The sequence below is a fragment of the Manacus candei genome, unplaced genomic scaffold (genome assembly GCF_025592945.1).
Source record: "Manacus candei isolate 608988 ecotype Guabito, Panama unplaced genomic scaffold, ASM2559294v1 h1tg000076l, whole genome shotgun sequence".
NCBI lineage: Eukaryota > Metazoa > Chordata > Aves > Passeriformes > Pipridae > Manacus > Manacus candei.
In genome coordinates this window covers 5,068,432-5,096,320 of record NW_026138124.1, presented here as the reverse complement: position 1 = coordinate 5,096,320, position 27,889 = coordinate 5,068,432, and the positions used below count along the sequence as shown (strand labels likewise).

Below are 27,889 nucleotides of genomic sequence, written 5' to 3'. Positions count from 1 at the left end.
CCTATAATATACTATATAATAATTCCACACTGCCACTGCAGTGCTCTTTTCCATTTAAGTTGTTCCTTATTTGAATACAAAATTATCTTTTCCTGTTATTGGAATCTAGTCCTCTAAAATTATTAGCAGGGACCTCCATTTCCTCTCCAAAACATATCATTTTTAAGCACCTGATGAATGCCAGATTATCTTCCAGCAGTTTCTACCAGGCTGGAGCACAGGCTCCATCTTTTCACAGCTTCCTCCCTGTGTTATCCCCATCCCAGTTTCTGCACTCAGTCCTGTGCTTCCAAATGTCACCATAATAGATTGAACAGGTCACTTATCAGCACACAAACCAACAATACTCAATCTCCTGTGGCAGTTCATGCCTCTTCTGCAGTATTTCCACGTAACATGAAAAAATAAAGGCAAAACCCTCCACTCAGCTAAGCACAACATTCCCCAAGTCACTTGGAAAACTAAGAATTTATAAAAGGAATTTTTCCCCCCTTATTAATTCCAAAGGAGAAAAACCTAGCTATGAGAAAGAAGTTCATGAAAAGTGAGAACAACTTAATACAGCAAGACTGTCTTCAACTCATGCCTCTGCCAAAATGCCTCCAACCTTTATGCAAAGACTCCAATATTCTCCACCAAAAAACCTGCCACACCTCTGGCATTTGTTTGGAACTCAACCACCTGTAATGGACCAAACCCACAGGCCTGGGACCTCCTGTCATGTTTGAGACCAGATCCCAAATAGGTGCTCAAGATGTTGACTGATGCTAGATACAGCTACTGGTTTCTAAATACTCTGAAAAAGCCTAATTTCAAATACTAGATACATTTTTTTAATGGATAAATCCTTCAACTTTAAATGACTGGATGGATGGACAAGGGTTTTATGTGACTCCACAGTTTGAACTGTGGAGGGAAAACAAAAAGCCTTGCATAGATTCCAACTCAAAAGGATCAATACTCCCCCCCCCTTTAGGTTTCTTAGCATAAAATTAAGATCCTTTTTTTCCCTAATAAATATAGGGACCATAGTTTTCTTAATCCTTGGAAACAAGCTCAATATGACAAGTGGATTTGAAGCCAGGCAGCAATGCTGGAGCCAGTGACCTAAATATTGTCACTGAAATGCTAAAAAAACCTTCCATATCTGACTTGGAGTAAAGAAACAGGGCAATATGTCCACCAGACCTTGGTTTGGAATTCTGTAACATATGTGAAATCTATTGCAGAAAAGTGGGAAATACTTAACAGTTGGATAAACCACATTTGAAATTCATCCCAGCTAAGTTTATGCAAGAAAAAAGAGCAACAGAAACCAATGTGGTTAAGCAGAACTATAAAGAGCAATATAACGGCTAAGCAGAAGGCTTTTAAAAAATATAAACAATCTGGTACGGCCAGAAACTTGGAAAACTATATTTAAAAAGGAAGCACACATTTGAAGCCAAGCAAAGAAAACACAAGTCATGAAGCAAGAGGGAATTTCAGCAGACCAAGGAAGCAAACGCTTCGGTTCACGATACGGGGCGCTGGCAACCAACCCTACCCATGGAAAAGGAGCCTTTTAAAGACCTGTGCTTCCAAGTTTAGAGACAGGAATGAAAAGGAACTGATCAAAAAAATAATAATATTTCATATTTGGTGCTATAATGAAGAGTCAGGCAGCAAATGAAAAACAACTTCTTCATCCCCGCTGCTCGACTGATCCCAGCGCCACAGCGCGCTCACGCCGGGCGCCTTCCCATCAACTTTCAGAACTCCTTCTGGGACAGGTCTGATAATTTCTCACCACAAAACATTTCCTTATGTGTCATATCAGGCAGAGACACTGCTGAGGAGAACTGCCAGCACAGAACTGCGCTGAACTGCCTCTGACACCGGGGGCTGAAGCCCACGAGCTCAAGGTCTTGCAGAGAACTGATGAGCAGCTGATAGTGTGAGATAAAATTCCAGCTGAGGGACAGCAGAAATCCAACACTGTATACATGATCTGATGCAAAATGAGATATTAAATCTCCCAGCTGTGTCATAGTTAATAAACCCCAAATCAAAACTATTTGGAAAATCACTAATCTTTTCCTCCTTACTTGATTTGAACCGTGTACAATGCATGTTTCGTTTATTTAAACCTAATAACAGTTACAGGGTTACAAACCACAAGCATTAATGGCAGATTTTTCATACTTTTGTAACTTAATCTCATGAGATAGCCCAATTTTTGTAAAAATTCAACGTGGCCAATGCATTATTTCTGCAAGCAAGCACGTATTAAGGAGCAAGCAGAAGTAAATTTGGTACTACAAACCTGAGCACTTTGTATCACTCAGAGGTATCCAGACTTCCCAAGCCTTGCAACCACTCTCTAAGTAGGTATCAAGTGAAAGGAGATGTAATTCTGTGCGTTGGAGAGTCCTTTAGAGTGCAACAAAACCAGGAACCCATGGCTCAGTATCACTCTCCACACCTTTGAAATCAAAAAGGTTCCAATGAAAAGCAAAGAGAAACCAGGGCTCAAAGGTGTTGCAGCAGTGACCTGGCTACGAGAGGATTCAAAGCCTGGAAGCTTTAGTTCCACTGATTCAACAGTGGCTAATAAAGTTTCTGGCCCAAAATAGCCCCCATTCAATCACCCCTGCAGAAAGGGAGTCACTGCTTGGAGCACATTTTGAGAGAGAACAAGCAAGACCATTATCCTTCCCCTGCCCCAAATCCCATCGATTTAGGGCAGAGACAGTTCATAGATAACTAAAGAACTCTCTCCAGGGTTTCTGCTTTGACCCATTTCAACAAATTTATTGGGGGTGGGAGGGAGGCAGTGGGAGGAGAGGAGACAAGAAAGTCTTATGCTCCTGAGTGTGGGAGTCATTAGAAGCAATCCCCAGAAAACAAACATTAAAAGGTTTCTTTCATGCAGTGCAGAAATAAAAACTCTAAAACTAGGAGGGTCAATCTGCTATCCCCTGTAACAACAATCACCCTGAAGCAAATCTGTCTTCTTTTAATGCAAGTACTTCCAGCCTCTGGATCCCCAGGAGCCTCCCTGTTCATCCCACCTCTGTCACCCCCGTGCCACAGCGATGGTGTGGCTGCCTGGGATCCACCACAGCAGAGCGAGCCTGCCAAAAACACCCCAGCCTTCCCCTCCTGACTTCTGTTGCACTGAATCAGCCCCTCCTAGGCCCCATCTGTGCCTACAAGGACTTGTACCAGTGCAACAGGGAGGTGGGAAAACACGGCTGGAGCGAGGGGGGCTGGTGGAATCCCCCTTTTCCAACCCACAATTAGGTTGACCCCACGTAATTATGAAACTCCAGGCTCACTGCAGGCAGGTTTCAAGGTTGTTTCTTTCACAGCTCATACGTCTTTCCCTTCTAGATGCATTCCTTGATAATCACCCAGCCAACAGGTCCACACCACTGACCAGTTCAGCACAACAAGTCCTTCCCTTTCCATAATGGGAAGCTTTAAGCCAGTCCTTCCATGCCCAGGACCTGCCAGTGGCTGGCTGGCAGCTCTCAAAGCTGAGTCTCAAAAACTACTCACTTGGGAAAATGATTCTAAAAAGAAATTGGGCTTTCTTGGACATTTATGAAGCCTCTGTTCCCCCACCCACTTTTAACAGCTACTGGCCACTGCCCTGACATGGGCATTTCACAACCAAAGGAACCAACACACCTCAGCATCACTGTCCCCCCATAATCATAACTAGTCCTCAGTCTCTGCTCAGAACCAGTATTCTCATGTTTCACGTGGAAAAAGTTATAAAAAGCTGTAATAATCACCTGTAAGTTACTGCAATGTAACTGTATCCTAAAATTTTGTAATTCTCCCATATTAAAATGTTTAATCCCTGCTGCATTTACCACAAAGCTCTTTCACTGGAGCAAGAAACACATATCACAACCTTGGGACAAACTGATTCTTTTCTGGTAGGCTTCTAGTCAGGGCACAATGCCCAGGCTGTGCCTTCCAAAGCCTTACACGTGGCTGTAGGGGTTACCAGGACATCAGGAAGAATTTCCTCACTGAAAGGGTTGTCAGGCATTGGAAGGGGCTGCCCAGGGAGGTGGTGGAGTCACCATCCCTGGAGGTGTTCAAGGAACAACTGGATGTGGCACTCGGTGCTCTGGTCTGGCTGACAAGGTGGTGTTTGATCAAAGGTTGGACTTCATGGCCTTGGAGGTCTTTTCCAACATTAATGATTCTGTGATTCACCATAAACCTCATTTTCCTTATTACAAGGACAGACACAAATCACAACTTCACGTAGGTCAGGAATTTTCTGCCAGTAAATGCAGCAGTAACCACTTCCCCCGAAATCTTGTTTCTGTGCATTCAAGGTATTTCCCTTCACCATCATTTCAATCGGCTCCCCAGTCTACGTGATAATCTGCCACTGAAAGGAGTTTTCAGCAGTCTCATTTCTGTTTTCATCCTCTGGCAGGATTGCATTTGTCACAGCTATCAAAGCTCTCAATGTAGCTTTTTTGCAATTTTTAATTTCCCATTAAAGGCGAATTTCCCGGTGCGAGGATGACACCGGCGTGGAAGCGTCTGGCACAACTCCACACACGCACAGCCTACTTGTCTTGGGGAGATTTCACATTTCCCTAACTGATACATTAGGCAATCCACCCTTCAATCTTCCAACCCCATCGCTCTCACCTGCTCAGGAGCCCACGTCCCGATTACATAAGTATTTCAGAAATATTTCAGACACCATAAACCGCTTTGCCGGCTCGTTGTGTCCCTCTGGAAAAACAAAGAGGTGCGTTCACCTGATAAAGCTCCTGACTGTGACCATGGGAGTGACCACAGAGCTGACACTGGGAATTTTTACTTATGCCTGTTTTGACTGTAAAACCAGGCCCCAAATCCAAGCTGAAAGTGCTCAGAAAGGTAAAACACTGCAAGGATTCTGTAAGCGGAGTTTGTGGCGGCCTCACTGAGAAGCTCCTTCTTAACACGAGCACAAGGAAAGATCAGAGAGTCCAACACAAGTGCAGCTCAAGAACCACCATCCCTGGCCTCACAAATCAACAGTGACTGATGAACAAACAAAGCAAACACCAGAATACCTGCACTTTGCACTCCCAGAGGAAAAAAAAAAATTAAAAAACCCATCAGTGTTAAAACATGTTTCTTAAGAAGCATTTTGCCACTTGGTAAACTGATGCAACTGCCCTTCAGACGCAGAACTAGTCAGGAAATTTCAATAAACAGGGTTTATTTCCGCGTACTGAAGTAATTTGACTCCAAGTAAGTTTTAAACAAGCTTTGACTGGAACGATCTGGGGCTCCCTGCAATGCTTTTGGACAGGGAGTCAATGTGTGTGGTGGCCACTGCATAGAGCAAAGAGAACAAGAACAGAGGTGCCGATGGAGCCTTCAATAAAATACCTTAACTAACAGGCTACTGAAAAAAAAAAACAAACAAAAGGAAAATGTAAAAAAATGGGTGTTGTGGTTTTGTCTGTTCACAAGAACACCAGCCACCACCACAAATGCAGGCAAAGCCTATCAAACAATCTTGCAAGAGGGGAAAGCTTGTACTGGCTTTTCTACAGGAGCTCCTATCAGCATAAAGCAGCCACACAAGTACCAGGAACAAATGCACTGTGAGGGGAAAAGCCTGCCAGTGCCAGAGCCAACAGGATTGTGCCTGTCTGTTCTTCTACACCTCCAATTCAAGCCTTTTTAGAAAATGCAAAGAATTGGAGACTGTCCAGAGCTATAAAGATCTTAACACCAAAGGTCTGTATTGAACAAGCTTTTGCTCTCGCTCAGCAAAATAATGAAACGTTGCCTATTTGTTTCAAAAGGGTTTGTCTCCTGGCATTACTTATTCCCTCCTTCCATCCTCCTCAAACCAAGGTGCATTTGGGGCTGAAGGATGTCTGTGCATGTCCCAGGTCCAAGAAGCAGCTCCCGGGCTGGGTCTCCACTGCTGGTGACAGTGGCACCACGTGGGTGATCTGCTGCCTTCTCTACAGAAATGAGGCTCCTGCTTCACTCACAGCACCCTCAATCTTCACCCCAAAGCTTCTCTACTCCTCTTGTTCCCCAGCTTCTACCCCAGACTGTCAAGTCATCTCTTTGTTCCCACCAGGTCCGTCTACCCTCACTTCATTCCTACTGCACAGCGACAATCACCTTGAGCATTGGGCAAGATAAAAACCAGCTGGAAGGTGTTTTTTACCAGACCCCAGCAGCACTCCCTGCTCTCTGCATCTCCAAGCCTTCTCCAAAGCTGCTCCCCCCCACAGAAGCTCCACTGCCCTCACCACGATGGTGTGAAACCACCAGCTTCCATTACCTCACCCAAAGACCTGCAGCTTGGGTTCAACACCCGGCAAAGGAACTGTCAGCAAACCTCCTCCAGCAGTTACTTAACACTCTGCTCGGTTTTGCATCGCAGTTCATCACACTTTTAAAGGACATAAATCTCCTAAAAAGTAAATGCAAGTGTTTGCTGGGGGAGAGGGCTCCCTTGGTTTTGCAAACACGGCACGTCCCCAGCCAGCCAGTTGCGGATCCCATCCCGGGGGGAGCTGCCTGCAACTTCACCCACGTGGATTTTCACACTCTTCCACTTAAAAGTAAAAGTTCAAACTAATTGCTTCGATAGCTACAACAGAAAAGGCCAAAAAAGCAATGAGTTAATTTTAGTGTTGCTGCAGTGAGGCTTCCCAGAAGGTAGGATTTCAGATGGATAGCAAGGGGACAGCAGGAGCTGCTCCATCTTGGAGCAAAAACCTCCTCACCCCTCATCAACTGATCATGGAATAAGTCACAATACAACCCTGTGAACTCCTGCTCAACTGCCCTATGCAGCTGATGGCTTTCTACATATAAAATGAACTTAGTTAATCACATACATGCTGGTTAATTACTTTGAAAGAAGCAAAAAAAAATGCTCCAGCTTAATATCGGTGACTTTCAGGGCAGTTCAAACTACATCTTCTTCTGCCAAATAAAATAAATTATGGGAAACCAAAGGAAACCCACTGCTGCTTGCAAAGACCTTGCCTAGGCAAGACACAAAGTAAACTGCATCTGCTGGACCTCCTATCTCCTTGGGTGATCAAAAGCTGACCAAGATGCAAGGCCAGCAGCCGTGCTCAGCAGAGCTCTGACCACACCACACAGCAGACAAATTAGCCCTTCTTTTAAGTGGCCACAGAGAACACAACAACCACACTATGGAGATCACAGCACACTGAGGCTGCCCTTCCCTCCTCCTCTCCCCTTTGGGGCAGGAGGAACCTCCCCAGTCCCATTCTCAGCCTTCCCCTCACATGGGCAACAGGGACTGGAACAGCTGCACATGGGAAGGACAGCAAGGGAAAAAAAAATACAGCTTAGCCATATTTCTGATCCCAGCAAATCAGGAGGTTTCAGCCAGGAGGAGCACAGAATCCATGATTCATAAACCACATTTTTGGTAGACCATCATTAAAGGCGCTTTGGCCCTTAAATGAAACAAAAATGTATTAAAAAAAAAGGAAATTAACTGATGACTAATTACAATCTAGTTGATGCACTACCCTTCTCATTTGATTCAAGCAGCCACCGTGCTCAGGTGCCATTTTGTAATTACACACCACCACTGACTTCAGCTAATTTCTGCTTCCAAGGAAGATCCGATTCATGAGCTACATTAAATAATTCCTTTGACCGCAGATCAAAGTAAAACGTAATTCTAAAAGACTGGTTTAAATAACAGAAAGTCCAACCCTTTAACTAAGCTCTGTTACATCATTCAAAGGATTGAGTTACCTCCTTCCCAGCCTAAGCCTTGCTGGTAAATGAACCATGACCAAGCTTTAAGCGAGACACAAACTGTAACACAGGCCAGGATTTATAACTTGCTAAACAGGTCACCACCTATAAATCAATAATATATATATACACACACACAGGTTTGTTTCAATGTCAGTTACTCAAAATAAACTCCTAAATAAAACCAAACTTGTTGCTCAGGTTTAATTTAACTTCACCCAACTCTCCTAATTACGCTGTCTTTTAGAACAAAAACTCACAATTAATTTTTTCTTTGATGACACATGTTATTGGTTTTATTTTTAGGGTTTTTTTTAACAAGGTTAACCAGGACAGACAGACCAATGTCTGTCCCTAGTCCATCACAGCCACCACTCAATAATCCTTCAGTCTCCAAATGCAATTTCCAATCTCAAAGCTACTTAAGCTGTTTCCTAACATTGGGATATAAAATATTTACCAACAAAAGTATAAATACACACTAAAAAAGCAACCTAAAAATACTTCAGAAACCACATTTCAACAAATTCCTTAAGGGATAGGAAAAAATTACCACGGACTTGAACTAACCACCTCATGGTTCACTCTCTTCTCATGTTTTTTGGGCATTGCAGAAACGTGATAATGGATGAATAAACTATCCTACCACGACAAATATGGGTCGGAAAGATGGGGCTGGGAATAACTTGGAATTTCTGGTTATTAGTTTCAAATCCTTAACCACAGGCATGTGCACGGGGGAAAACCTATAAAATATAGATTGAAAATGCTGTCCAGTGGCCCCCTTCGAGGGGGGGCCTTTTACTGCTGGTCCAGGGACGTGTTTAAATGCTGATGTTGCTCCTTGACTGGTGGCCCTTCTTGCCTGTGGAAGAGCCACTCCACGGGCACAGGACAGGGACGGCGGCGCCCGGCGCAGGGAGCTGGATGGGGAACTCGTGTTGAGAAATAAGTAGCAACAAAAAACAAGATCAGAAGAACATTACTGGCAAATGAAATTGCTGTCTGATAAACACTTTAAGCAGGAAGAGTATTTGGCAGAGGGTTTTCAGAGAATGGTCCTTGACTCCTGACTAACGGGCTTCCTCCCTTGGTCCGAGTTTGTTGACTTTCTGGGCACGCTGGAAGGTTTAGGCAAGTTTCCCATGATGGGAAAAAATAAAGCTTTGCTGAGAAGTTGCCTGTGAGTGCAATTGGTGGATGTTTTCTAAAAAATTACAGATATAAATAGGAAACAAGAAAGCAATGTTTTCTTTATTTAGGTTTTTCCTACTACTGAAGTCCCGTTTAGGCGTCTCAGTTTTCTTTCTGATCTAAATCCCAAGCAGTGACTCAGTTTGGCAGGACAACACAAGACAGCAGAAACGTGTCCTCGGTGTTTGATGCCAACAGCAAGCATGACATACCTTGGACAATTAAACAGAAGGCGAGATTTTGAAGCCTTTCAGATTTTTTTACAGGTTTTTGTATTTAATCTGGATGATTCCAGTCCAGCAGAAACAAATATCAGCCACACTTCCCAGCTGAACTGAAATCGAGAGGCAGAGGCGGTGGAATGCAGAATGCCTTTTCTAGGTGTTTCCCAACAACATATTGCAGTACTTAGTTAAGCTCATTTTCTGTGACATGAAAAGGAAAATAGCAGAATTGACTCATGAAGCAAAATTAGCTGATGCACAGTCACAAGGAGGCTTGGAGCTGACAGCACACAGAACTGCACATCACAAAAACTAACGTGCTTCACGTTAATAATGGTGCAAGCTGGTTTCAGAACCACAGGGACTATTCTCTGTGTTGTTAACATGGACTGACCATTTTTTAAAATCAACATTTCTGGCAGCAACCCCTCAACTGCCCATCAGGAATTACCTACAGACCTTCTAGAAATGCTGCTTTAAGAAAGGCATACATGAAATAGTTTTTAAACCCTGCAAATCTGGAATTTCCAATCAGTAGGTGCCTCCCAGGACGAGCACCAAACCATGGACAGCTGATGTCTGCTTGCTCCACGGACACAACTAAGGTAGACAGGGCAGCTAAAACACCTTTTTAACCACAAAAAAACCCTCTTCAGTGATAATTCACAGGATTCCTCCACTATTCACTGTGGCAGATCACCCTAAACTGAAAACAACAGATTTAGCTGCAGTGGCACTGTCAACCTCGCTACCATACACTGGCACTAAAAAGTCCTTAATTTTGGCTATCAAATACAATTTCAATTTCTTGCACTTTAGGGCACTAAAAACAATTCTGTGAAGACTCTGTGTTTACAATCCCGCAGTAAAGAATGCAGCTGTCTCAATCAGTGCTGATTGTCTGTTAATTAGCTCAGTTTTACAAGCTGATGGAACAGATTACTTCATTCCCTCCCCACGCTCAGAAAGAAACTACAAATACACTTATCTACAATACAGTAATTTTTGCTTCCCAGCAATTTGGGGAGGTAGATGATGTACCAGGGACACAAGTGATCTCATTACCAAGAAATCATCTGTTTTTATCTTTCCAGGCACTCTGTCATGCAGTGATTTTCAGTCCATATATATAAATACACACATATTTCATTCCTGTATGAAAACTGAAGTAAAGAGCACCACTTTCTGATACAGCAGAACTACCTCCCCTCTCTTTTGCTGTGGCTGAAACCAAGTAGATGATATTTAAGGTCCCTTCCAACCCAAACCATTCTATGATTGTAGGATTATCCAAGTCCTTTAGGAACAAAAGCCAGGTCCTCATGAATAACTCCCTGTCTGTATCAGGTATTTAATCAGAATCACATTTTTGACCCCAAACCAGCACTGAATTTTGGAATCTAAAGCAGCAAACTGCAGGTTTTTAGTCAACAGTCTGAAGTTGCTGTCAGCATTCTGCATCCCCACGTGCTTTTCCAACAAACCACAAATAAACAGCTGGGTTACCTCTGAGCCACCCTCTCAGATTCACAGCCTCCAGGATCTCCATCCTCTATCTAGACACTCTTGAAGAGAAGCCAAAATTTAGCTTTCACGTATGCAAATGAGAGCTTGGACACCCTCATCCAAATGCCAGCAAACACTTCTGTTGAGGAAACCAGTGGAATATGATAAAGCCCTAGGCCTGACAGTATGGAAGTCTGATCCAAAAACGCCTCTTTTGAGATGACAAAACATGCTACACATTATATCAAACAACAGAGGTTTCACTCTGAGACTGATGTTCTTTCTCAGTTTAGATCCTTCATGATTAGACAAAGAAGAAAAAAGTTGCATTTAAAAAACATCTATGTATTTAAAAGAAAACTCATTTCATCTAACTACTAGGCTTATTGCAGAAGCAGCAAGTGGACAAAGTCCCACAAAACCATGGAATTATCAGACCACCAGAGCTGGGCTTTGGCAGCATATCTGGGTGATAAGTACAAAGGATAATCTAAATAAAACAATAATTTTTTTCTACACAAAGACATCTGCAGACATCTGCTTCCACAGCAGCATCCCAGAGAGCCTAAAACCTCTTAAGGCTTTTCAGATTTCAGTATAAGGAAAAAATGAGAGTTTAATTTTTGCATCCAAAGCAGATCACTGAGAACACCTGGCAGAAAATTCTCTGGATCCACAGAACCAGCACCAGAGGAGGAGAAAGCCTGAAATGCAGTTTTCACCTCACGTTAGAGATGTTAACCTGCACAAAAAGGGAACCAAGACCACCTAAAGCCTGATTACTTTTTTCAGCCATCGTTTTTCACTTAACTTCAGCTAAATCACGTTTCTACAATCCTATAAGCCCTTCTTTCCCATCACCCAGGAAAAAGACATTTAGAATACGATCCTGGTTTCCAAAGTTCTTACGCAGCCCAATATAAAAATGGAAGGGGGGTGTCTGGTTTTGATTATTTGTTTATTTTTCAATAGAAGTTTTATCCTGATACTTCTTTGGTGTGTTTTGTTGTCTGTCTCAGTCTTTAGGCCAACTGGTTGGCTTTGCTGCTGGAACACCAAAGGAGCCACCTTTGCTCAACGCGCGGCATCAAGCGCTTACACTCGCTAAGGCAGCCCTGGCTATTCCTGCTGCAACACTCGGGCACTTCCTTGGCTTTCACGTGCCAGGGCCCAGACAGTTACAACCCTGGGAAGTTTCACCAGTGCTCCTCTTGAACTGGTGCCATTCCCTGGGCTGCCTGACGTTGCGACACCCCCGTTGCACCTCATCTCTTCCCACACGGGGAGGAGGCAGAGCCGCAGCGCTGTGAGAACTCCTGCCACCACGGCACCTCAGGCACTCCAGGGGAATCCATCCAGGCACTCCCGGGAATGTCAGATTCCTGTTAGAAGAGACTAATTTGGGAAGGGATTTCTAGCTGCTGTTCCATGCACCAGTGCAAATTAGGTGTTGTCAGTAAGCCCTCAGCGCTATTCCCCACAGCGGCTCTGGCTGTACGAGTTACGTGACTCTAAACCAATCTTTCATCTTTGTGCTCCCTGGGCAGCGACACCCGGGGCTCTGCAGATGAAAAACCCCCAAAGGACTTGCCAACCTTTCCTCAGCACTCAGCAGGACACACTTTGGGGTTTAACTGGCGCAGGTTTGCTGTGGGATGGACTCCGAAACGTTGGGAAATGTTTGGGAAAAAGCAAAGCGTGTTACCTCAGTTACCTCTTCAGGGCACCAGCGTTAAAGAAGCTACAAGGCAAAACAACCACCTACACACACTTCCCTATTTTCGTGTAAAACCTCACTTGATCTGTTGCTCTGTGCTTCAAGCTTTGTATTTTATACATTTCTAGACAGATAAAATTATGCCCTAGAAAACTGTCTACGATAAAAGGGGAGAGGGACCTACAGCACCAGGTCAGGAATTATGCTTTGAAAGAGGTTTCTCCCGTGTTTCTGCCCAAATTATAATAAGGATAACAGAAATCACCAACAGTTAAACAACAAAGGCTCCTCCTTGCCCATCTTCTCAGGGGCACTGCAGCAGCCCTGCACTGCTCCCTCTGTTCCATGGATAGAGGCTGTTTAGAGGAATGATGCAGAATGCCTTTCCTCCTTCTGACACTCCTGCAGTGTGTCCTAATCTTGTGCTTTAATCCAGCCCTTTGTGGGTAAGGAATAAGCCTACTGCTGCATTTTAATACTGACTACACACATCAGTCCAAAAAAGCCTTTATAGCAAGTGCCCTAAATATCCAGCCAAAACAGAATGACAAAATTACACATTACTTTTGTCATTACACGTTCTCCTTCACCATATGTCTAAGGTAAGTAGAATGTACCTACATAATGGATTCAGCCCTGGAGTAAAGCTGGACTGCTGAGGCTGGTGAACCTGAGGTAACACTCCATCACTTATTTACTGCATCTCTAAAGCATTTCAGATTCTAAGCTGAATATATATTTCACACAGTACCAAAACTTTTAAATATCCACAGGAAGATTTCATTTTTATAGGCAATAAACATTAAATCTAAAGGACTGGAACATAAAAAGTGTTTTAATACCATATAAATCACCTTTCCCTAGACAGAATAAATCTCTGAAGGTTTTAAGGACTGCAATATAAATTTTTATGGCAAATTATCTACATAGGAATTACTTGCATGAGATGCACTTTCACTTCTCTCTCTCATTTGCATAGTGCTGACAATCTTTTCAATCAAAACGTTCAATCCAATTTGGAAAGTCCAGAATACAATACTGGGCTAAATGCTGGGTGGTGGGTTCCTCCTCCTCTTCATCAGGAGCTTCCTGACTGCTGCTCTCTATCAAACACAGAAGTTGGCTTTGCAAAGGTAACAACATGGATACGGAGAAATTAAGGCTCAGATGAACAGCTACACCTTTCAAAAGCATTTGTGTCTTTCCTAACACAGGAGCCTTCTACAAGCCCTGACAACTCAGAAGAGATCATTTCATGCTGTGAGCAACAGTCCTAAAGCAAGGAGTGACACAGTCTGAATTGAGCAGCAACAGCCCAAATCATTCTTGGGGATGCTCAGAGGGGACATTTTCATTGCAAAGGTGGTACAGCACTGATAGGGCATGACAGGGGGATCTCCATCTGTGGGGAATCCCAGTGCTCTGCTAGGACAAAGCCACAGCAGAGCTGACCTAGGGTGGGTGACAGTCCCTTTCAAGCAGGACATCAAGCCAGAGACACGGCGGAGGTTCCTCCCATCCAACGTGTCCACGATGCCGAGTTCTCTCCTTTGGGTGCCTCCAAAGGAGACCAAATCTAGGGAGATGACACATTTCCACAAGGCTCCAACTTCCAACTAAACAGTTAATAACCACAGAAGGTGAGAGGCTGAATATTATTCATGGTGAAACAGTAAGTGATCACTCCCGAGAGCTTCTGTCCCGGCCTGTCGGCGTAAATACTTCCTCATAACTAAAGCAGAAACAGGCACGAGGTGTGTAATTCCTGAGCCTCCAGAGCACACACATCCTCAAAGGACAGGCCCCACAGAGGTGTGGTGTACCACTGTTACCAAAAATACCCTGCTTTATTCACCGTTTCATTACAGCACAAAAATGTGCTGACAAGGATTCTCACAGAAACGGCCAGAATTAGTTCTTGGAAAACCTCCTGTTGCCTTGGAGTCAGGGCTGAAAACGTGCTCAGTGCTCCACCGAGTCCTCCCCTCCAGGGAATTCAGGGTAAATGCAAACTTAAAGCACCTGAAGAACAGCAAAGTCCCAAAGAACAAAAATAAGGAAAGGGGGAAAAAAAAAAAAAAGGAGGCAGTTTGCAAAGAGACCCAAGAATAGCACTGCTTTATTTCCAATGTATATTTCCCTTAAAAAATATTTTCAGGACTTCTGTCCTACCAGTCAAATTAAGATAACACAGCAGAGGAAGAAATACAAGCCGGTTCCCAGACGGTTCCCTGTGCTTCAAAGGTATTTATTTAATAAGTACCACGTATGGATAAAATGAGATCATCAGCCCAGTCATAAGATGGTTCTCCAAATTTTTAATGAAACCTTGCCCTGTTTGATTTACAGAGTGAGGGCTGGTGCCCGCTGACTGCAGGAAGCACATGCAGCAACCTCGAGTGCCAGAACGCCCCGAGACGTTGGAGGGTGTAAAAATTACTGCTCCGGGAGGGAAAAGAATATTGAAATTTATGAAAGTCAGGGGCTTGCAAAATAAAAAATTACAGGGCCATTTCCAAGACACAAAGTTTTGGCCAATGAAATGAGGTATTTGCTTTCTATCTGATGAAGGAGTACGGTGACATAAAGCTTTCTTCCATATGATTTCACAAGCTTTTATTACTTTTCTGAGTTATCTTTGAATCTAGAGGATGGAATATTATTTTCTTTTGAAACATCAGGTTGTTGCTAGTCTTCCCACTTGTACAATCCACAAAACCTATTAACATTTTCAGTAATTAATGCTAATACTTGAGAAAAAAAGCCATTGTGTTAAGAAATGCTTTAACAAGATCAAGAAAGAAAACAAGTGCTTTTCAGACTGTACATAATTTATTTTGCTACATGATTTTTTTTTTCCCCACAGAAAACCAAGTAGGGACTACGTATCACTCCGTTCAGGCCTCATCTTCATTCTTCTCTTTTCCCTCTTTCCCCACAAGTACAAATTTTACAAAAACATTCTTTTCCTCACCACAGAAAACTAAACACTTAAATAGACCAGTTCCTCTCTGAACTTCCCTTTTGGGGGTGGGAGGAAAGAGGGAGAAAAAGAGCTTTTGGGCTTTTCTCTGCCCACACTCTTAAGCAGTTTGGTAGATGGGAGCCGTCTTATTGGATTTTTCTCTTTAATCCTTTGAATGTAGGTTTATTTTTAATTAATTGGGCCCCTGCAAAAGATGAGTTTCAAATGCTCCAGGATCACAAATATTTCTACTTGAGGCCCACAAATGCAGCTTTGTAAGGGGGAATATCAAGACCAGCTCACCTGGCTTTCCATAGGGGGTAAGAGCACACGGATGAGTTCAACACACAGGAGCAAGAACCAGGACTTCCCTTGAAGTCAGGCTGATGAACTTCATCATACTGGAACCAAGACACACTGAACTGGAAAGTCTGAGTCAAGTTGTGGCTGCTTTCCCAAACAGATCATGAAAGAATATTCAGCCCTAAACTTAGAGCAGCACAACTATGTATTTTATAGGATATTTATCTATGAATCAGCAGATCACACACTTGAAGGCCAGACATTCTTCCCACTCCAGCCTTTAGTCATTCGACCAGGGGAGCCAAGAAAGAACACGCTGAAGAAGTTTTTCACCGGTTCTTTCCAGAGGAGGTAAAAAAAAAGGGTTAAAAAAAAATGAAATAAAATTAGGAAAACAGCAAGCCTGAAGTGAGCAAATAGAGAAATTCCAAGAGGAAGAAGCAGGGATCTGGAATGCCAAGGCAAACCACTCTTGCTGCTTTGGGGTGGGGTGGAGGACATCTTCAAAATAACTACCTTTTAAGTAGTTTGAGCTTACAGTCAACCCCCCCGGCTAAAACACACAACCAAAAGGTAAGTAAATTCCTTGGAAAATGAATAATTTGAAAGAAGAACTGAAAGCTGAACAAAGGTTTGGTTACATGGGTCAGAAGGGGCCCTTCAAGCCCACAGAGCTCAGAAGAACCGCTGAGCAAAAGCTGCACTTGACATGATGTGACTCCATTCCTGCAGCCCCCTCTCCTCATATAAACCCACACTACATTCCCTCAACACAGTGAAGGTTTTCCACCCAGGTAAATCACCTAATAGAAAAAAAATAAATAAAATCCACAGACCATTGTACACCCTGTTATAATTTGGCAACAGAAGGCGGCATCGGGGAGTAAATTGTTTCTGCTCACTAAAGTATGATTTTGCTATTATAAGTTATAGCCATTTGAACTTAAACATTAGTGAAAATTAATGCAAACCCACGCCTGCCCACAGGCACCCACCAGCAGTTGGGAATTGGCTCCTGAGTTTGCCTGAAGCCTTTCTGTGCGTGCCAAGAGCATGGGGATGGACGGGGGGATTGGTGGGGCTGGGGCTTGGTTTGCCCCACACAGAAGGCTGTGTTTGAGTGTCCCCAGCAAGCCCCATAACTGGAGTGTGGGCCCCAAACTGGGCAATTTGGGTGCAGAAAGATATGACAGAACTTCAGCGCTGGCACCTTCTTCAATTACTTACCCTAAAATGATGTGGGTGTTTGTGGAAAACTGTAATCCAGAGCCTAAACCACAAGGCCTTTCTGGATGGTACTGACAAGACCAGAGCATCTGCTGTCAAGTTTAACGAGTTCCCCCAAAGCTACACACAAACCTCAGATAAATCTGTAAAACAAATTTTTTTCTCCTTCTGGGTCAGTTCTGGAGTTGAGTCTTCCCCAGACTTTGCCCCTGAGGGATGCCTCAGCTGCAGAGCAGAAGGAATGGAGATACATGGCATAAACATGAATGTACTGTCAGAGGACTCTGCTATTCAGAACTTCAAACATGTTGCCCCATGGAAAGGATGAAATTTTTAATTCAGCTCCCTCCTCTGAAAAAAATAAAGGTTTGCAGTGACATCAAGATCCAGACAGGATACCCAGTTACTTCTGGGCAACTCATCTGGCTTGGGTAGGTTTGCTCAACCATATGATCAAATTATATTATCCCCATTCAAATAAATGCAGGAACTTTTCCTCGAGCAGGAGTTCTCCCACATGCAGCAGCAGCCAGAAGGGAACATCCTCTGGTTCTAAAGAACAGCCCAAATGCTTCATCCCCTGCACACCATCCCAGACTCCACGTAACATCACAGACCCAGCAAAAATATCCTGTAGTCTCCCTGGCACAGGGATGTGTTTCTGATGTAACACGAGGATTAAAAGTTCTTGCTAAGATTCAGGGCATACTGTTCAGTACTTTTAAAATACATATTATCATCTAAAGAAAACCATCTTTCTCCGTGAGTAATGACATGCTCTGCCCTTGGAAGCCTTCCACTGCTGGGCTGTGGCTGACTGCTCAGATGGGGCTCTCAGGATGAAATCCTAGGCCAGGTTCAACCCTAGATGGCACTGCTTATCACTCCTTGGCACGTTCCCCACCCAGCTGCAGGAGCTGTGCCAAAGAACATCCTCATCATATCCCAGATTAGGCACCAAAGGTAGACACTGACACCTCAGCCCTGCCCAGGAGCACAGGACCTGCAGGGCTGCTGTGTCCCTCCAGACCTGGAAGAGGGACAGAGCAGCAGCCCCCAGGCAGGGACAGCACCTCAGTGACACATCCCAGGGCTGCCCTCACCTTCCACACACACACCCCTGGCACTGGGGACAACCAGCCCTCAGCCCACCAGGGCTCCTGAAGAGCAGGTTCATAGCTGTGCTGAGACATGCACATCAAAGGGACTGCCTTGCTCTACAGAGCCAACAAAGAAACTCCCAAACTAATTTTTTAAATAATTCACTAAGAAAAATACCACTACCAAAAAAACTAATCAGAAACCTCTGATATTAGACATACCCCAACAGTGCTCTGTTCTGTACCTACCAAAGATCCTGAGTGATTTTTTTTTTAATATTTTTTACTCAAATACATGCCAGAACTATCATATCTAAATCACTGTCAAAGAATTAAACCAGAATTGATCATGGTTGTTTTCAGAATACCCCAGGACTGGCTGGTGCCTTTCAGGTAACACACTCATAGTCTCCATGCTAATCCCTCCTTCTCCCCTCCTTCTCTTCTTTTTTTTTAATAGTTGTTCACATTTCTACAGAAGCAAAAGGATTTTGTGATTTCAGGACAGACTCTAGGGTTCTCATTATTTTCTACAGAAAACTCTGAAGTAGGAACAAACAAATCCTCTCCTGTTGCTGCTCCTAAAGGATCTCAGTTCTACCTGACAGCACAGTGCTCTGCCCTCTCATTTTAGCAGGTCCCCTCATCCCTGGCTGTGGACCAGCAGCAGCACCAAGGACCATTTGAGGAGAGAGGGAATTTGCTGCTCCCCCCATCACACGCAAAAATTGAGAAAAGGAACTTATCACGATGCTTTTTATAACCTGTGATGTTGTTAAACTGTCACAGATTATTATAATTTCAGCTAGATTTGATAATAGTTTTGACACAGAAACACAGGTACTTTTTTGTTTTCGGGAGATCTGAAATGACAAATCAACCCACTGTCAGTTCACGGTCTTGCCTATCTACTCTGATTTATTTACTTACTCCTACTGCCAGGGAGCCAAGAACTGGGGAACAATATCTGTAAGGGTGACCCTGTAAATGGAGAGACTGGGAAATGCTGGAAATCCTGCTGGAAAGCAAGTCAGGAATGCTCAATGCTCTCTCTTCACATGTTTTCCACCCATCCTTCCCTCTGCACCTCCACATTCCCCTTCAGCAAGGTGGTATTTTTTTTTTTACCAGCAAAGGAAACGGGTAAATAAAATTAATTCATTACTACTCTGGCTCAAAACCAGTTTTAGCACATCAAGATAATGACAGGGGTCTCTGTTTTAGATGCCAAATTTGAGACAGAATTCAAAGTTTCAATTTGCACACAGAAACCAGTCCTTTTAAAGATATCCTGTCTCCAGACATGCTAAAGGTGGGCATCAAGTAGTTAAAGCAGTAATTAAGTTTGGCAGGGAAATATTATGGAGATTGGTAACTCACATGCCGTTTAAGAACTGAAGTTTGAGAATTATGGTGAAGTTTTAGGGAGCTGGTTTCGGTCTTCTCTGTAAAACCATCAAGTGGATTGAGTTAAAGTCCTTCCAGAGTGCATTCACAAGCAAGTCAATACCCCTCTTCCTCAGAAAAACTAATTAAAAGACCAATTGGCACTACTGAGCTCTGGGGAGAGGTTTAATGATCCAACTTAAAATATCTGGTTAAAGAAGGTATTTTGTTTACAGAAAGATCCATGGGTTTCTTGGGGTTTTTGTTTGGTTTGGTTTTTTTTTCTTTTTAAATTAAGAGTCCCAAACCTACATTAAAACATAACACGATCCCCCTTCATAATTAACACTGGAGTGACTGAGTTAGAATTTACTTAGTTCAAAGCAGGAGTTGTTTTTCAAACCCTGTTTACAAGAAAGGTCCTCAGATTTATCTGGGTAGATGGTTGCCCAAGTGACCCATACCCTTCCCAAACCATTCCAACACCACGTAGTAGCAACCAACGCCCAAAATATAAATGGAGAGTAGGAAAGAATGTGGAGCATCTCCTACTGCTTGTATCTGACTCAAGGAATACAGTAAAGTCAAGCACATAAGGACAAGTTTTTAATTTGACTAGAGCACAGACAAAAAAAAAGGCATCTTTAAAACAAAAGGAAGAGGAAAAAAAATGGCACTAGATACACATCACCTTGCAGGAAATCCTGCCAGATAGCATCTGCTACATAAAACTGGGATTTTTCACTGCAACGACGTCATTTGCATAGGTTGGCTTAAAAAAAAAAAAAAAGAAAAAAAGAAAGAAAAAAAGAAAATCTTTGAAGAAAAATAATGTTATCCTACCTGGCCCAGTGCACTGCACATGGCAGGGCAGAGAGAGACAAAATAAAATGATGGCTGCGACAATTAAACGACAGCAACAAGAAAAAAAAAAAAGGAGTTTTTTTCCTACCTAACGCTTCATGTTTCAGTGTAAGAATGTGCTCAGTTTAACTACAAAGATAAAGAGAAGTTGAGAAACCTGTTTACATTTTTGCCTTTGCACAACCCTGTGCCTGAGCAGCCCAGCAATAGTAACGAAAGTAACTCGTCACAAACAGCTCGAGCCTGCCAGCAACGAAAATTAATGGGAAGGCAAGGATTTTCTTTTGATGTTGGAAAGGCTCCAGTAAAAACTGGTTTGTACATGGGAACATGGTGTCAGACTAGAAGAGAATCAGCTTGTCTGACTTGTGGTTTTCTTGACAACATTCATCTTCTCTTGGCCTGATAGAGAGCAATTAGTGCTTGTCAGTTGAATCATGTGTTATTAAGATCATTCAGGCATTTTTTAATTATGATTACCTAAACAGACAGCAAAAGAAATTCTCAAGCAACTCTAACAATCCACTTCCTTTTCAGATGCTTCCAAGTCTTTTCTCCTTTAATGTTTTAAAGCACAGCGTGGTATTTTACCTGCAAAACCCTCGGTGCCTTTTCCACTTTAAACACATTTCAAAACCCCGACACTGTAGCCTAAAATCCATACACTATCACTTTATCAGATGCTCTGAGTAATGATTTTTTTTTTTTTTTGCAGTTAAAAAGTAGATCAGTCTTCTCTAAACCCAGTAAGCTGCTCTATATGCCAAGACTTGTTTTAAAACACCTCAAACAATGTCTAATAGGTTTATAACGATCCAGCACTCCTAATACACACTTCTTTCTTTCCCCATCGCAGATTTCCAATCAGGATATGAACAGTGTCAGGAATGACATCATCCTTGGGTGTTGCTTAAAACTCCTCCCCAAATAAAATGGTTCCTTATCACTGACTTGGACAGTTTTTTTTCCCCACTGTAAAGGAAGCTAAAAGCAAGACAAGACTAGACATAAAGTTCCTAGTTATTTAAATTCCAGATATCAGAGTAATTGGGTTTTATAGACCCTGCACGGATGAGATCAGGACAGCTTCAGTTTTGTGTCTGAGCTTAGAACACCACTTTTAAGAGCCACACCATTGTTTCTTCCCTTTGGCATTTCTCCCTTCTCTTTATCTGGGGATTTTTCAAGTTTCTATATTAACATTTCCTTTTTTTTTTTATTTTTTTTTCTTTTCTGCTTCTTGCAAACCTCGGCCCACAGAACTTGCAAGCTCTTCTCACTTGTACCATCTGCTCCTGCTCAAGGCCAGCCAAAGGCCTGCTCAGCATCATTTGGGAATTGGGAAATTCAGGTTCCATTCCATGGAAACCCTGATATCCCTGGGAACCACCACTCAGTGCTCTGGTGAGCTGTGCATTTGCTCTGCAGATGCAAGAGAAGCTGCTTCAGAAGGAACACACATTTCAAAACAAACAGAGTAAATATTTAGCGTGCACCTTGATTTTAATAGGCATCAAAATCCTGCTCCTAAAATGAATGACATTCAAGTGTCTATTACCAATTCCCAGGAGTACACCTAATGAAGGATCCTTGAGGATTTTTCTTTTTTGGAAAGATTCTTCACATTTGTTTGCAGCAACAGCAGGAAAACAGAACAGGCATAAGACACCTCTGCCTACCATCAACACCACATTTAATACCTTCTTTAAGGGGGTAAAGTTTCATACAGGGAATTGCCAATATTTTGGGAAGAGAACTGACATTAACAGCCAATTTTCTGGGGTGGAACAGATGCAAGTTAATGGTACAATTTCTAATAAACACCTAAAAGCTTAATAAAATGGCAACCAGGCAGACGAAGGATGAAGGGACAACTTTGTACATGCAAAGCAAAACCAGAATCCTCAGGACTATTTTAATTTAAATTTGGTTCTCTTATGGGCCCTGGTTCCAGTATATTATGTGCCTCATTCTTCCATTGGGGAGAATCTTATGGACTAGTTCTAAAGTATCGTGAAGAAAAAGGGAAATTACTCATTTTTGGCTGAGCTCGGAGCAGAACATTATTTGCAGGTTTATGAACTATTATGAAAATATTAAGGCTGAAAAAGGTAATGCTGACCAAACCAGTCAAATCTCCAGGTACTATTGCTGATTCCTGAGAAAGCAGAAGACTAAAACAACACCCAAGACTACCATCATCTTGGTTTGCTGTTTGCTGGCCAAGTTTATAAAAAAAAATCAGCATTCTGCTTCCTAAATTAAAAATCTGAGTGAATCCTTTTGCTGCAACAGCTGATCATTATCCAAAGCAACTGCCATCATCAACATCAGATTAAACAGGTCTGAAAAATCTAGAAATGAGAAGAAACAGCAGGTTTTTTACCTTGGATTCAGCATCCCTTAGTAACAGGCTATTCTGAGGAACCTGATGTCCCCATTTCATTACTCAGCCTGTGCCTACCTTTAATAACTTCTCTTACTCATGGGTGATATAGTATTTTTATACAAAGTTTGTCTTTTGCATAGACTTGAAATATTTATATGTTTTTAAAAAAACCCATAGGAATAGGAATTTCTTGCAAGATGCTGCTTTATGGCTTAAATAATTTAGGCCTATGATAAATACACCCAGAAACAGTGCACACATGAAAGTTACAGAATTATTTTTTTATTTAGAAAGAAACTACTCTTGGAATGACACCTTCTACCTAAGCCATCAAAAACACATATTCAGGATACTCAAGTCATTTAAGATTCTTATTTCTAGACACCAAGGATATCATTAGATATGAACAGCAAGATGACAATTTAGCTGCTGTGAGGACTTTCTGGATCAGAATGACTTGTAATTTTTGGTTGTTCTGCTCTCTACAAGAGGGTTAAATGACAAAGAAACACCTTACCATCGATTAAATACCACATTTGGCAGACAAACACACACATGAGGCTCTTACTCAGTGCTGCCAAACCTATTTTGAGTCAAAACCTCAAGCTTGCTGCAATGCTGTCCAGTAATGCCACCCTTAAGCACACTAGTTTTTAATACAGTGGTGGGGTTTGATTATAGGAATAAAATTCCTCCTCCCTCCTTTTTTTCCTGTAAATATTCACTCCCTTTGGCCACCAGTAAATCTCTTGAGCAAACCAGTTCTTGCTGAAACAAATGACATTACTGAGAAATTCTCCATTTGCAAGATATGAACAGCTGTGCCTTATGTCACCAAACACGACTCACCTTCTGTTAAGTTAAAACAGACACAGCAAATATTTCAACTCCCTGCTCAGGACAACTCCTGTTCTTCAGAAAATTGCCTAATTTTGCTGCCACCCCACCATTATTTTTCCAATCTTACAAAAATTACCAAAAGGATGTCAAGTCTACAACAACTGTAAATCCTCCAGTCTGTAACTCTCCTCCTTTCCTGTTCATGAGCCACTTTTAGTTAGTTGTTTAGTATATTATTCATCCTTGTTTCCAGTCCTCCTCCTCCTCCTGCTGCAGATAATCCAGTGATGTTGATATAATCCACAAATACCATCAGTCACATCAGTTTGTGCTGCTGCCTTTGAATGCCACAGCACAACTCTCCAGAATGCCACTTAGATTAGCCCACGACGTTCAGGCCATGACTCAAGGGCAGCCACCTTGCTGCTCATTTAGGGGAGTAAAACCACAAGCCCCATTAGCAGGTTTCTTACCAGTTTATTAGACTTGCTCTCAGGGGATCTGAACACACAAGAACTCGCAGCCCCTCCACTCCCTGACATAACAGAGGCAAACGCTCGCTTTGGATTATTTTAAATACACACAAGGCAATCCCTGATTTACCAAAATGCTGCAAAACCTGTAAAAACACACCCAAGAATACCTGTAATAAAGTGCACTCTAAGAACAATGGAGTTAATTTGATACCACGTGCTGATTTACCTGGAACAAAATAGGATCTTAAGAGTACAGCGGGGTATTTTCATTCACAAGTGAAACGAGGCACCCTGAAGCCTCAAGCACTATTTCTCTATGATTTCCATTAGATTCATTTGGCAGCAACGTGTTCTTAAGGTGGAAACCAACCCCCCAAAAAAGTGAGGTAAGGAGAGATAACGGAAAAAGATAAGAGACATTCTTCTCCTCTCAGCTTACAGCGCTCCAGCCATTCAGGAGCTCCTGCACAGGCACAGCTCCCTGCCTTCAAACCCCTCGTACCACAACAGTGCAGAGAACTGCACCCAAGAAAATGTAAGTACAAGACCACAAAGAACAAAAGAACTGACTTTAGAAGGCACAACTCTTAAAGCAGGGGATGTGTGAAACAGAGCTGGGCTCTCAGCTCGGGACAGGCATCTGAGAGCTGAGTGTGAGGTAAAAGCTTCACTGATACTGCCACAAATGCCAGCAGCAAAAGCTTCTGATAATTCTGTGTTGATTAAAAAATATATTAAAATTACTCAAAATTTGGAGCCACTATTTGTTACGTACTGTATTAAAAATTAGTGTTTTGTAAGAGTCCAGACAGATTCTTCTCATTAGTCATTATGTCTCATTAAAAAGCAAAATTGTTCTAGCAGTCCTCAAGAATCTTAAATTATAGTTTCATAGAAAAAGAGAAATTTATACAAGCAAACTTCTGAGAAAGTACTAAAATAGATTTAGGGTTGTTTTTTTTTCTTTCCTTCCTCTTTATAGGGGGCAGAAAGGAGAATTTGTGCTTTATGCTTGTATTTGACACCAAATCCTGTTCAAATCCATCTGTTAACCAGCTACAGCACGAGATGTAAGAGCACACAGAGGAGCCCTGTCCCAATTTAAAAACTACTGCTTTCAAAATAATTTGCTTACATATATAATTTATTTGCAGTGCCATCAAGAGCAGCTAAGTCGAGGCAGGCACGCAGAGCTCGCTCTGCAGCCCTCTGGTAGGGATAATTTAGCAGTCTGAAACGAGTCCTCTAACTAATTTTGAAATGTTAAGCACAACCTCTTCAAATCTAAAGAAAACAGTGAGGCAAAGATAATCCACATAAGTATTTCTTTCACAGCTGAGAATCATCCAACTCTGAACCGTCCCCACAAGAAAACTCTACTGCATTTTACAGAAAAACCAGAAATTTGAGCAGTCTAGAACAAATGGATGGTCTGACTCCCTAAAATGAATGACACTAAACATACCCACTAGCTAAAAATACAGTAAGTTGTCTGAAAATACATGCCAGGCATCTTCACAGTACCCTGCCCTCCACCCTGATCCTTTCCCCTCCTCCCATGTTACTGTAAAAATTTAGGCAGTTTTTCGAGGCTGGGAGTCTCACTGACTTTATTAGGATCCACAGATGTTCCTAAAATCTGTTAAAAAAAGAAAACCAAGTCATTAAATATCCCAGTCTGTGTTTTCTTTAATAATAAATGCTTCAGCCGAAACCCAAATTAATTCTAATGATGACTAAAAGCCCTAAATATTAAGAGCATGAAGCCTGTCATATATTAAAGACTGAATCACCAAAATTAAAATATTACTGAGTTTATGGGAAGAAGCCATTACTTACTCTTACCTAGAAAATATTGACTAACAAATCCAAGCCTCCCGCTGGCAAAGAAGAACTATCCAATGACTGGGATCATTGTATTCACTACAAGATGCCACCATCTGAAAACATTTATTCCTGCATTGCAAAACACAGAACTTCACTCACTCATCACTTGATAAAACCATCTCAATCTGGTACAAAAGGGCCCTACAATGAAAAATCCAAGCATGCAGCCTGTAAGAACAGGTACGAAGGGTTAGGAATTTTATTCCCTGGTATGGGGGAATATGAGCAGTTGGGCAGATATGCAACAGCTAGATCAGCTCCAGAATTTATTTTTATGAAGGGGGAAAAAAAAATAGCAAGGCAGAGGAAGACTGGGGAAAAAAAAATGTTTCAGGGATTTTCTTCAGAAATAGCAAAGAGCAAGACCAAAGAAGTCAAAAGTTTGGCAGGGAGAAGGGGCCAGGTGGCAGAACATGCCATGCAGCAGCCACATGGGCATTGAAGGACCCCAGCAGCAAAACCAATTTTCTAGCAGACAGAGGGACAGCAGAAAAAACAACTGTGATTTCCAACCACAAGAAAAATAGGGGGAAAATATGTTCCTGTGCTCTGAACAGGGTGAGTTTAAAATTAATGCAGAGTTCCCATGAAAATTACAGATTTTCAGAAGAACAGATCACTTTTATGTAAACAAGTGGCCACATAAAAGTCTAAATTGACCTGCATGACCATTACTCATTTCCACTGGAGGAAATGGGATTTTCCTTACTTAAAGGGGCAAAAGAAAAGAAGAAGACACTGCATCCTTTTCCCTGAGGAAAAAAAAAAAAAAAAAGGGCACTTCTTGTGCTAAGTGTTATTAGAAAACAGATAAGCCTTAAAATGAGCTACAGTCGGACTGAATAAGCAAAGAACACCTTTAAAAGGCTGCATAGTATCACAATACTATAATCAAATAATGAGAAAGAAATAGCTGATTTCTGCAGAGCAGGCAGTTGTTCTCACCAGCACACTTTTATTTTTTTTTTTGGTTCCCAAGTATGGTTCAAATCACACAAACCCCCCAGATTATTCAATGCTCCTTTCAAACGCGGTTTGCTGCGAGAATCATTAATCCTCATTATTAACACTATTCCTGTGTGATGAGGAAAACCAGCGAGATGCTTCCAAAGAAGGCAGCTGGAACTGGAAAAACCCAGGTGGGAGAACAGGGCAGGTACCTGTTGGACGTTGATGCAAACCTGATTAGTCTGTTTTAGCTGCGGGATTTTCGGCAGCCACACGTTTGATGGCATTGCAGCTCCAAGCCATCAGGAGCTGCCACATGACTGTGGAGGCATCCAAGAATCCTGGCTCCTGCCTAATGCCAGTCGATTTGCAGGCCTTGGCACGGCCGTGGTGTCCGTGTCTGCGCGGGGCAAACGCTGCATTACCCCAGAAACAAAAATGTTATGGATCAAAGAGGTGAGCAGAGCCCTCCTTCCCCGAGCTGCCTCTCTGCACTTTATAAATGTCTTTTTGTGGTCAAGTCGAGGGTAAAAGCTCCACCATGTGGGAGAAGCTTAGCACTAGCCCAGGTGAACACGGGGTTTGCTCCTGGTGGATCCACAGAGCATCATCCTCGCAGGGATCCCACATCCAAAGCCCCTGGAGACCCAGGGAAGGCTCCTGTGGCTCCCGAGCCATAAACACCCTGTGCCACTTGTTAATTTTAAAACACATTGTTCCTGCACTGGGTACCCACACATCATTAATACCTGTCAATTATGAAAATGAGGTAGCTCAGAGCACTTCCTATGCTTTTGTTTAGTGAAGGAGTAACTTTTTCCAGGGCCATGAATAATACTTGGTGCTGTATGATTGAAAACAGTGAATAATCGCAAAAAAAGGAACTGTTCCATGTTCCAGTGAAGAGACAGCCTGCCAAAACAAACATATTATGGCTGCAAAGGAAAGTAATGTGTCTGTAATTTTAAACTCTGTCCACTTTAGTAGTTCAGCAAGTTTTTATCTCACCCAAACAACCGAAGCAGTAACACAGAGCACAGAACCTGCATGAACCGACCTGTACTCTGTGTGTGTGTGGTGG

At 42.5% G+C, this 27,889-nt stretch overlaps 1 protein-coding gene across 7 annotated transcripts in view; it reads right to left on the bottom strand.

Moving 5' to 3' along the window:
* The window catches only part of CUX1 (cut like homeobox 1), a 271,261-nt gene that overhangs the window by 220,974 nt on the left and 22,398 nt on the right, over positions 1 to 27,889 (bottom strand). The gene's annotated exons all lie outside the window — the stretch shown is intronic.